The 12,389-nt window shown below is 43.9% G+C and overlaps 1 protein-coding gene across 1 annotated transcript in view; it reads left to right on the forward strand.

Annotated features, from left to right (window-relative positions):
* RASSF3 (Ras association domain family member 3) overlaps positions 1-12,389 on the forward strand; it is a 68,732-nt gene that overhangs the window by 678 nt on the left and 55,665 nt on the right. The gene's annotated exons all lie outside the window — the stretch shown is intronic.

Consider the following 12,389-nt stretch of genomic DNA (forward strand, 5'->3'; position numbering starts at 1 on the left):
CTCGCGGGCCTCACACCGGCCCCCACTGTTAGTCCGTTCCCTGACCTGTGGCCCCTGGAGTGGCCTGGGGGCCGTGTAACACCCAGGAGCGGACGTGGGGACCTGGCCTCCCCTACCTTCCCGGTCCAGGCGCCTCTCGTGGCGGTATCGGTGGGAGAGCGCTGAGAGGAACGCCTGGCCTGACCAGAGCAGGCGTTCATTAAATCTTGGTAGCGGGAGTCAAGGTTGTGCGTTTCCAGTAAAGTCAATTGTATAGGTGCCTCGAATGTTTTGCAAACAAGTTCCGGTGCTAGGTAGGATCGGCCGGCGAGAGCTGAGCCTTCGGCTGGTTTCTTTCTTTTTTGGAGGAAGCGTGCAGTGGGAAGCATGACTTGGGAGAAGATGGGAAGAGTACTTGGGCCGGTTTCGCCGACCGTGACAGTGTCAGAGAGGTTACCCCGAAACAGGACACTTGGGCAGACCTCGAAGTCGGGCGCTTGAATCCCGCGGCCTCCTGGCCCTGGGAGCCACACCAAGGAAGCCCTGCCAACCCAGACGTGCTCGTATCAGATGAGAGAAGGCTGGACCGGAACAAATTGGTTGCTCTTAAAAAACAGTAGGCGCGCTCCAGACATCGCCATCAGACTTAGTTCTAGGGACTAGAAGCAAGGAAAATCGTTCAGGGCCGGGTGATCCCTTCTGGGAGGCGTGAGGACGGAGTAATGTGTCAGGGTTTCCTTGTCAGACTTTTAAAGTTTATTTAACCACTTTATGAGGTCAAATTTCTTGTTACAATTCGGAAGTTTTTTGAACCTCTTAACTTCCAAACCAGAAGAAGGGGGGGGAGAGGGGAGAGGGAAGGGCAAGAGTGAAGTCGGGTACCCTTATTCAGTAGCAGTTAACCCCAAGTGAAGTTCTGGTTCAGTAGGTCTCTGTTCTTTATTGTTTCTAAGGCTTAAAGCCATACTATTTACTAGTTACTTTAACCTGAGGCTGCTGTAACGAATGCCGCAAGCTAGGTGACTTCAACAAGTATGTGTTTCTGACAGTTCTAGAGGCTACAAGTCTGAGATCTGGGTGCCAGCACGTCGGGTTCTGATGAGGACCCCTTCCTGGCTTGCAGACCGCCGACTTGTGGCAGTGTCCTCACCCGGAGAAAGGGCTGCCTCTTTCCCGCTTAAGAGGACACTCATCCCATTGTGTGGGGGGCACCCTCAAGACTTGGTTACCTCCCAAAGGCCCTGCATCCCAAATCCTGTCACATTAGGGCTTCATCATGTGAACTGGGCAGGGGTGGGGCAGAAACATTCGGTCCATAGCAAGTGTAATCTTATTTTTAGTGGAGTGTATTTTAAGGACAGGAGTTTGCTGTGAGGGTTCGAGGTCAGAAATAACCGCCCTCCAGTCACTCGCAGAAGGTTTGCATTTCCTTGTGCTTTTTTCACTTTGCTTTTCTCTTTCTTTCTTGACCTCCCCTTTCTTTCCTTTCTCTACTTTCTTGCTGTCATGATTTGACACTTGGAATAGAGATTGTCAGAGATGGTTGTGGTAGTTTGAAGTCTATTCTGGAGGTGACTAGTATCTCCAAAAAACTAGCTGGTCTTGAATTCTCCAGGTGTGAGATGCTCCTTGACAAGGGCCAAAGTATCCAGGTTGAACTTGTATGAAAACGCTTTAGTGCTTTAAAAGTAAAAATAGGGCTTCTCTGGTGGCGCAGTGGTTAACAATCCACCTGCCAATGCAGGGGGGACATGGGTTCGAGCCCTGGTCCAGGAAGATCCCACATGCCGTGGAGCAACTAAGCCCGTGTGCCACAACTACTGAGCCTGTGCTCTAGAGCCCGCGATCCACAACTACTGAGCCCACGTGCCACAACTACTGAAGCCCGCGCGCCTAGAGCCCATGCTCCGCAGCAAGAGAAGCCACTGCAAGGAGAAACCCACACACCACAACGAAGAGTAGCCTCCACTCGCCACAACCAGAGAAAGCCCGCATGCCGCAACGAAGAACCAACACAGCCCAAAATACATAAATAAATATATTAAAAAAAAAAAGTAAAAATATTTTTTCTGGGTTTATACACACAGTGTTTCTATGTTATACTCATTAACTTATGTAATATTCATCTAGTATATATATTATAATCATTTAATGTTACTTATTTAGTATTTAGAATTGGTTTGACATCAATATGCATTTTGAAGATTGTGCTGAAAATCAGGACAGTAAGACCTAGACCTTTGCTTAAAGAGCTTCAAAGTATATTCTGAAACTTTATTGCCTGTGTATTTCCCCTTCTAACATAACACATACAGGGTGCTGAGTTAGAGGACTAATTAGAGGACTTATTTGCCAATTGGAGAAGGTGTTCTAATTGAATTTTTGTGGGCATTTGGGTTTATTTAGAGTGAGTCTGTTAAATTCCTGATAAGATTTGTGAGTTAAATTTAAAGCAAGGCATTCTTAATACAGAACATTTCTTTTACCTGAGATTAGATAAGCCTTTTTTCATTTTTTACGCTGGTGATTGTAAGAATTAGGTAGGCACTTCTGACATATGGTGTAGAAGTGAAATTTATCGTTTCTTCAGAGAGATGGAAAGAGAAGTGTTGTCAGAAGGATCTATTATTGATAATAGTGAGTTTTTTGGTGCTATACCACCTGGTGGAAAAGCCAGGAAAATGTGGTTTCTAGAACTCTTGAAAATATCCAGGGAAAGCAAGATCTTTGTGGTAAAAGCAGGATGGGGAGAAAGGGGGTTGAGAAATTTCTTTCTTCTCTTGCCAGGCAAAGGAACATAGCCCAACTTCTTTCTTTCTCCAAGAATAACAAAAATGTTATTTTCTTTCTTATTTTATATTGGTGCCCTCTTTAAGAAAGAAAAAAAAAAAAAGGAAAAGGCTTAAAAACAGGTCTGAAAGATATAGAGGGAATGAACATGTGTGGCTTTTTGGTGGTAGTTTGAATGTCATGCTTACTGCTGTATATCCCCAGGGCCTCCGTCAGTGAATATTAGTTGAAATGAATGAATTCTTTCCTGGTTTGATAATTGTTGGCTCTTTATGGGTTTTCAGTGTACCCTGTCTCATGATTCTTCCAAGAATCCTCTGAACATTAACCTAATGAAAGGTTAGGCCTTGTTAAGTGGTTCACCAAAGACCTCCATTTAGGTGGGGGAAAGGCAGAACTCGTTTTCCTGACTCAAATTCCGGTCTCCTTTCTGCTGCTTCTCGGCTATAAAAATAATTTTTGTTTGTTTTTTTTATTTTTGGCCGAACCATGCAGCATGTGAGATCTTGGTTCCCTGACCAGGGATCGAACCTGCACCCCCTGCAGTGGAAGTGCTGAGTCTTAACCACTGGACCTCCAGGGAAGTCCCCCCCCCCCCAAAAAATATATATATATTTTTTTTGCGATACGCGGGCCTCTCACTGTCGTGGCCTCTCCCGTTGCGGAGCACAGGCTCCAGACGTGCAGGCTCCGCGGCACGTGGGATCCTCCCGGACCGGGACACGAACCCGTTTCCCCTGCATCGGCAGGCGGACTGTCAACCACTGCGCCACCAGGGAAGCCCCTTAAATTTCATTTTATTTTTTGTTAATTAATTAATTAATTTTTGGCTCCTTTGGTTCTTCTTTGCTGTGCGCGGCTTTCTTTAGTTGCAGCGAGCTGGGGCTACTCTTTGTTGTGGTGGGCGAGCTTCTCATTGCGGTAGCTTCTCTTGTTGTGGAGCACAGGCTCTAGGCGCGGGCTTTAGTAGTTGTGGCTCGAGGGCTCCAGTGTGCAGGCTCAGTAGTTGTGGCGCACGGGCTTAGTTGCTCCGCAGCATGTGGGTTCTTCCCGGACCAGGGCTCAAACCCGTGTCCCCTGCATTGGCAGGCAGATTCTTAACCACTGCGCCACCAGGGAAGTCCCTGTTCTTGGCTTTATTTGGCTAAATTTAAGGGGAGCCCCTTAAATTTCATTAATAGTGCTATAAAAAGCACATCACAGATATTATTTATATATAAATGTTATTTTGTAGAATTGTTTTCTAGGTTTTTTCATTTTTCTGTTTTGCACATATATAATCATACTCTACTATCATTTTTTTAAATTGTGGTTTGGGAATTCCCTGACCGTCCAGTGGTCAGGACTCTGCGCTTTTACTGCGGAGGGCCCAGGTTTGATCCCTGGTCAGGGAACTAAGATCCCACAAGCTGCGGTGGCATGGCCAAGAAAATAAAAATGAAAATTGTGTTTTAATACAGGTAACAAAATTTGCCATCTAAACCATTTTTAAGTGTTCAGTAGTGTTAAGCACATTTACATTGCTGTGTATCCAGTTGCCAGAACTTTTTCATCTTGGAAACTGGAACTCTGTCCTCATTAAACTACAATTTCCCTTTTCTCCTCCTGGCCAGCTCCCGGCAACCAGCATTCTACTTTTTGTTTCTGTGTGTCTCTCATAAGTGGTATCATACAGTGTATGTCTTTCTGTGTGTGACTGGCTTATTTCACTTAGCATAAGGTCCTTAAGGTTCATCCATGTGTCAGAAGTTCCTTCAAGTCTGAATCATATTCCATTATATATATATATATACACCTCATTTTGTTTATCCATTAATCAGTCGATGGACATTTGCGTTGCTTCCACCTTCTGACTATTGTGAATACTGCTGTTGTGAACATGAGTGTACAGATATCTCTTAGAGACCCTGGTTTCAATTATTTCAGATACATACCCAGAAGTGACATTGCTGAATCATATGATAATTCTATTTTTAATTTTTTGAGGAAAATTATACTAATAGATTTGAATCCTGCTATTTAAAGTTAGAATTATGAGATATTGCTGCGTGATTTCAGCTATCATTTTGATGTCTACATTGTATTTTACTGAGTAGGCGGTTATTCCTGAAATAAGGGAAAACATGGATGTTTCTCATTTTGCTAATAACACTATAGTGAACAAGAGCAAGAAACCTTTACCATTTATGGATTATTTTCTATTTAAAAAAATATTTTATTTTTGGCTGTGTTGGGTCTTCATTGCTGCGCGCATGCTTTCTCTAGTTGCAGCAAGTGGGGGCTACTCTTCGTAGTGGTGTGCGGGCTTCTCATTGCAGTGGCTTCTCTTGTGGAGCACGGGCTCTAGGCATGTGGGCTCAGTAGTTGTGGCGCACTGGCTTAGTTGCTCTGCGGCATGTGGGATCTTCCTGGACCAGGGCTCAAACCCGTGTCCCCTGCATTGGCAGGCGGATTCTTAACCACTGCGCCACCAGGGAAGTCCCTGTTCTTGGCTTTTGACCATGTGTTAGGTAGGTGGAAATCTTGAGAACACTGCTCTTTGAGTCTCATGCCTATTTAGCTGGGTAGATGCTTCCCCTTTTTTGTGGTCAGCTGAACTTCAGGTTATTTTTTACTTTGTTTGTACCAAAGGGTGGTTGCATGTTCTGGCCTTTGGAAATACTTTAGAATGTGTTTCAGGCTGACATCACTGAAACTCAGAGCAAAATACTTTTTTAACTCCTATAATTACAGCACAGGAAAGGCATCGCTAAGACAGCATCAGCATCCTGTGAATACACTGTGGAATATTGAGGGTGGGGAGCTGGATGATGTGGCTTTTGCTAACCATGTGAAAAAGGGTGACTGGGAGTGCCTGCTTATCTTTGAATTTCAATAAATTTAGCATCAGTTTTCCAGCCACTATGGTAGAAATTTGAGGATTCTAAGCTCTCTTATAAATAAACTGGAAACTGAAAAAAAGTTTAGGACAAACTAGTCAAAATCCCACCTACAGAAGAGGGTTTTTATACTGTTTACCTGTGAGCTTATTGTTTGTGGTTGAAAAATTGCAATTAGATGGAATCTGTCCCCACAGTCTGCTTTAAGGTTCACCTGTGTCCGAAATTGTTGCTTAATGTGTTATAATCTGATTAACCGCGAGTTTGGTCTTATTTAATTTTTTCCTTCTTTCAGAGTATTTTAATTAAGTGAATCTTTTAAAAGGATGTGAAGAGTTATTTCTGACTTTAGATAGATTATGAACTCTCCTTAATCCTCATATTCTTAGACAACTCAAATTTACCCTGAAAATTTCCTACAGATGCTTGTTTTGAGGAATATATTTCTTGGTATTTTGCCATTTAGGTCATAGAAATTTGTGTGTCTGATACAGTTCTTAAACAGCAAAACAAAAACCAAACAATTTTTATGAAAATAGAAAACATAACTAGGTGCATTACATAAGAGAAAAAAAATACCAGTACTAAAATGAAGTTTAACATTCATGATGTTTTACAGTTAAAGGAGCTTTTCCAGGGGAATTAAGGTTCAGCTGGTGTATTTGGACTCCAATTTCAGTGGAGCTTTGAGATGAGAAACAAAACAGAAGTTTTATTGGTTTAAGCAGATCCAGGTTTAATGGCATGGCAAAGGTGAATTCAGGGGTTGCTTGACTGTAGTCAGTGATTTCCCAGCTATGGGAAAATATAAATATTATGTAGGTGGCTTAAAGAAACAGTATTACTTTTGTATGTTTAAGGCCTGTTTCTGTTTGTTTAAACACGCTTATGGATTGCTTTTTCTTGCCTGTTTTCCTTTGGGGGGAAAGTACTGCCGTTTCAGATCTGTCTGAGGTTTGGGAATTCCTTTCTTGCTTTTCCTAATGGTCTGGGGTGGGCACGCAGTGCAGTTGGCTGGCATGAGTGTGGTCGTTCTGCTGTACTGAGGTGTGGGGTTGGATCCTCGGCTGTACCGTGGGTCTTGGCTAGAGGAAATTTGTCCCATGAACTGTACCCAAAGCATAATTATTCCTGCCATTCAGTGGAGAGGATTTGGAGGTAGGTCCTGTAGAAGGAGTACCTTTCACAAAGGCAAACCTAGCACCAATATCAACAAATCAACTTGAGATCCATTCTCACTGCATTAGTTCCTGTGCAGTTTTCATTAAAATGGATCTTAGTGGGGAGGGGCAAAATAGGGGTACGGAGTAAAGAGGTAACAACTATTATGAATAAAATAAGCTACAAGGGTATATTGTACAAAATAGGGAAGATAGCTGTTTTATAATAACTATAAATGGACTATAACCTTTAAAATCGTGAATCGCTGTATTGTGCGCCTGTAACTTACATATTGTACATCAACTATACTTCAACTTAAAAATATCAATCTTTATAAGAAGAAAAAATAAAATGGATTTTGTTCTTTTTAGGTGAGGATATTACTCTTAAAAAAAGGGGGGAACTGGATTTTGTTACAGGCTAAAAGGGTAGTGCGTTCTTTTTTTAAAAAAAATTATTTTTGGCTGCATTGTGTCTTTGTTGCTGCACGCGGGCTTTCTCTGGTTGCGGCGAGCAGGGGCTACTCATAATTGCGGTGCGCAGGCTTCTCACTGTGGTGGCTTCTCTTGTAGCAGAGCACGGGTCCTAGAGCGTGCAGGCTTCAGTAGTTGTGGCACACGGGCTCAGTAGTTGTGGCTCGCAGGGTCTAGAGCACAGGCTCAGTAGTTGTGGCGCACGGGCTTAGTTGCTCCGCGGCACGTGGGATCTTCCCGGACCAGGGCTTGAACCCGTGTCCCCTGCAGTGGCAGGCGGATTCTTAACCACTGAGCAACCAGGAAGGTCCTGGGTGGTGTGTTCTTGATTGACTGATTGCAAGCAGTGGTGTGAGGCAGCCTGAGTTAAATCATTGCTAGCTGTGTTGTCTTGGGCAAGTCATTGCACCTCTTTAAGCCTCAGTTTCTTCATCTGTGAAGTGGTAGCATGCCTGGCACGTAATAAGCAGTAATTAATATTAGCCATTATTATTTGTAAAAGGTTCTGCTATATATAATCATGTACTTTGAGTGTACTAGGTTGAATGGAGAACTGACAGTGGTTGAGAGATTTGAAGTGAACCTAATAACCTAGCCAAAGAATGAAAGACAGCAGGAAATTAGGTTGTGTCTCTGACTTTACTGACCAAAATGAGTTGGGAATCTCAGTGTAATTGATCAGGAAGGCACTTCAGTCGTTCCTGGAGGCTTAATTTTCTTTTTCTTTTCTTTTTTTTCCCCCCTTCTGTATCAGTGTGGTGCCTTTATTTTCTGGTAAAGGGCTGATTCCTCCTGACCAAGTGTGAGGCCACCTATCCAAGTCTTCACCCTCTTCTATGCTCCTTTAAAGCAAGCCACCCCAGTGGAAGGAGAATGAGCAGGCATATGGAAGTGGGGTTCTTTTGCCCAAGCCTTTAAGAAAAAGTTAACACACTGTACGAAAGCTTTTTTCTTTTCAACTTCCTCTGTTCTCCCAGTCTGATCTGCCTCTGAGTGCAGGATTTTTTTTTTTTTTTTTTTTTTTTTTTTTTGCGATATGTGGGCCTCTCACTGTCGTGGCCTTTCCCGTTGCCGGACGCGCAAGCTCAGCGGCCATGGCTCACGGGCCCAGCTGCTCTGCGGCATGTGGGATCCTCCCGGACCGGGGCACGAACCCGTATCCCTTGCATCGGCAGGCGGACTCTCAACCACTGCGCCACCAGGGAGGCCCTGAGTGCAGGATTTTAGCTGCAGTTTTGCTCGAGGCTGCTGGCTTGATCGGGTGACAAATTACGCTTCTTCCTGGGGGCTTTGCTTTTTCCTTCAGAAGGTCTAAATGGCCTTGTGCTCACTGTTTAGGGACTTAGTCACTGTCTTGTTTCTGGTTTTCATAGGGTGGAATCAAATGAGGTAATTGATGTGAGCTTTGTAACGTGCTGCAGGGGAGATGCTGCGGCTGCTGTGGAGACCCGTTCCACACGCGTGGCTGGCTTCCCACCCACAGAGTGTCTGTGTCCTCTCTTAGGCGTTTCAATGTTGCTGGACGCATCCACAGTTTGGAAACAAGCTCGCTTATGCAAAATTTGAATGCAGGCATGAAAAGCTCAGTGAGTCATGTGATCTGTTTGGCTAACTCTTCAGAGGTCACTTATGCTCTGTGAAAGTGGTCCGAGTGTTGGAATCTGGTGGGAAACCTCTTCCTTTGGGCCATGTGAGCGTCCTGGGGTTTGCTATTCCCTTTCTGCCCCCAGCCTCCCCTCCCTTTGGTTGTGTGTTTCTTACAATAAATTGGTTGTTTGAAACTGGCTTTAGATTAATTCTGGTTGTGAAGAATTTTAATCACTTTAAAAACCTCTGATTTGCCTGAGCTATAGTATTACTGATGTACTCTTATAAATAATATCATTAATTCATATGAAAGACTTGGAACAGTATCTGGCATGTGAGTACATGTTTAATAAACTAATGTTAACTAGTATTATTTCTACCGGTATTAGCATTATCAGTTTAAAACAATTTGGTAGGAGCTTATGCTGAGACAGTGAGGTTCAGTAGAAAAGTCTAGGGATCTAGAATTGGGAGACTCTTGCTTTTGGATCTGTCATTTATCAGTTCTGAGAGCTGCAGCAGGTTCCTTAACTTCCTTGAGTATCAGTTTGGTAATCTTTAAAAGAAACTATCATAGAGGGATTAAATGAGAAAATGCATATGGAAGGTATTGCTAGACTATAAATTGTTGCATAATTGTAAGTATGACAGCATCACAGGTGTGTTTAGAGACTACTATAAAATTTTCTCCTATTTTTAATGTATATCTTGTCTTTTATAAATTGACTATAAATTCTCAGCCTATCATAGTATTGGAGGTGACACTTGACAAATAGTGTTGAAAAATGAATTTATTCCCCCATCTCATTCAGGTATGTCTGTTTGTATCTGCAAAGTGGTGATTTGTGTTTGGGGACCTGAACAGTTACATCTATGCAAGTTTGAATTACTTTATGAATGGATTGTGCTGTTTATGAAGCACTCGGATGCTTTGGGAGAAGACGGCATTCTAGTTCATTGTTGGATGCATCAGGGAACCCGAGTAAATTTCATTAGTTTTAAGCCTTCCAGATTATCCTGTCTGTAAGCTTCATGAGGGCAGACCACGTCTGTCCTGATCACCACTGTATCTTCACTGTTAGTGTGGTGCCTGGCACAGGGCACGGAGAGGGGCCATTGATATTTGTTGATTGACCAACTGATCAGACTTGATCAGACTTGCATCAGAATTATAATCAAGAAAAAGAAGTTGGGTCACATACTGAAACAGATGTCTTTTGGTTTCAAGAGTAGTAATGATAAACAATGGTAATAGATTCCCTATCATGTGAAAGTGAGACATTTAGGTGAAATGGAAAGTATGCTGGGCTGGGGATGTGGAAACCTCCTAGGCCTGCTCTTTGTTAAATAGTGGAGGTAACTATGGGAGTTACCTAGCTGCTCTGGGCTTTAGTTTCTTCCTCAAAGGACCTGTCCAGTTCTGTGACAAATAGTTAATTTATTCTAGAGCTACATTCCTTATTGGAGGGAAAGTAACAGATAAGGCTTGAAAGGGATTCCATGAAATGTATTGAGATGCCAGATGAATTAGTTTGGAAACAGCTATCTTAAGTTGTATCTGATTGGCTAGGGTTGAATTTAAGTGAATTGATTAGTCATCGTTTGAGAAATGTAGAATATGTAGAATTATTTCTTTTCCTGAAGAGGGAACATCTTGGGAAAGAAATCAAAGGGGCTGGGACTTACCAGGTGGTGCAGTGGTTAAGAATCCGCCTGCCAATGCAGGGGAAATGGATTTGAGCCCTTGTCTGGGAAGATCCTACATGCCACGGAGCAACTAAGCCCGTGCTCCACAACTACTGAGCCCGTGTGCCATAACTACTGAAGCCCGCTCGCCTAGAGTCCGTGCTCCGCAACAAGAGAAGCCACCGCGATGAGAAGCCTGCGCACTGCATCGCACCACAACGAAGAGTAGCCCAGAGTAGCCCCCACTCGAGGCAACTAGAGAAAGCCTGTGCGCAGCAACAAAGGCCCAGCGCAGCCGGCCCCCCCAAAAAAAATCAAAGGGGCTCTTGTGTGGTGTATTTAATTCATCCACGTATAGTGCCAACAAGAATGGGTTTCATGCAAGTTGAAGGGAACAGTTAATTGTTCTGAACTTCTATATTGCAGGATTTATAAATATAGTGTCAAGAACTATTTAGGAAAGAGCCCACCAGGAGTGCCACATTCCTCAAAGACAGGGCAGGATGAGTGTATGAGAGCCATCTGCTTGCTGAGAATGCTAGGACAGGAGCCACTGTGCTCATTAAGCATGTGTGCTTGTGGGCTGGTGCAACATTTGGGAGTGAGGAACTGTATTCATTTCCTCGGGAAAATCTAATTTTTTCTTTTGTTTCTAGTGTCTCCTTTATTCCAACTGCACATACCGTTGCCGGGTAAATGTTCCTTGAAAACTTCTTTTGGTGGGACTTCCCTGGTGGTGCAGTGGTTAAGAATCCGCCTGCTGATGCAGGGGACACGGGTTCGAGCCCTGGGCAGGGAAGATCCCACATGCCACAGAGCAACTAAGCCCATACGCCACAACTACTGAGCCTGTGCTCTGGAGCCCACGAGCCACAACTATTGAGCCCACGTGCCACAACTACTGAAGCCCGCGTGCCTAGAGCCCGTGCTCTGCCACAAGAGAAGCCACCGCGATGAGAAGCCCGTGCATCTCAATGAAGAGTAGCCCCCGCTCGCCCCAACTAGAGAAAGCCTGCGCGCAGCAATGAAGACCCAATGCGGCCAAAAATAAATAAATAAAATAAAATAAATTTATAAAAACAAAACAAAACAAAACTTCTTTTAGCAAGTTAAATCCTATTATGAAACGTCAGAGTCTATTGTCTAATACAACATAGCCAAATGCCAGACTTCTAGAGGCTTCTCTTGCTCACACTCTGTGTTGAGTGCCTTAAGCAGCCTCTCCATTCACTGATCTGAAAATACCCAGTTGAAGACTCATTTCTTACAATCTCGTTCTCTGATTGCTACACATGTATTTAAGTATTGCTGTCGTGACAGTGAAAATTGTTGAGGGCTAGGGACTTTTGCTTCGTAGAGGCCATGTCGAATGATTCATGAATGTGATGATTAACTTGGTTCCTTACTGAGGCATTGTCTTTCCAGAGAAGTGGGTTATTTTTGTTTGTTTGTTTGTTTTGGTTGTACCATGGGTCTGTGGGATCTTAGTTCCCCAACCAGGGGTTGAACTCGGGCCCTCAGCAGTGAAATCACGGAGTCCTAACCACTGGACAACCAGGGAATTCCCGAGAAGGATTATTTTTAATCTGGGCAGTTTATTTAGAACTTTCCTCTCATATGATTCTTTTTTAAAAAATATTTATTTAGGGCTTCCCTGGTGGCGCAGTGGTTGGGAGTCCGCCTGCCGATGCAGGGGACACGGGTTCGTGCCCCGGTCCGGGAGGATCCCACGTGCCGCGGAGCGGCTGGGCCCGTGAGCCATGGCCGCTGAGCCTGCGCGTCCGGAGCCTGTGCTCCGCAACGGGAAGAGGCCACAACAGTGAGAGGCCCACAT

The sequence above is a fragment of the Lipotes vexillifer genome, unplaced genomic scaffold, assembly GCF_000442215.2.
Source record: "Lipotes vexillifer unplaced genomic scaffold, Lipotes_vexillifer_v1.1 scaffold170, whole genome shotgun sequence".
Classification (NCBI taxonomy): domain Eukaryota; kingdom Metazoa; phylum Chordata; class Mammalia; order Artiodactyla; family Lipotidae; genus Lipotes; species Lipotes vexillifer.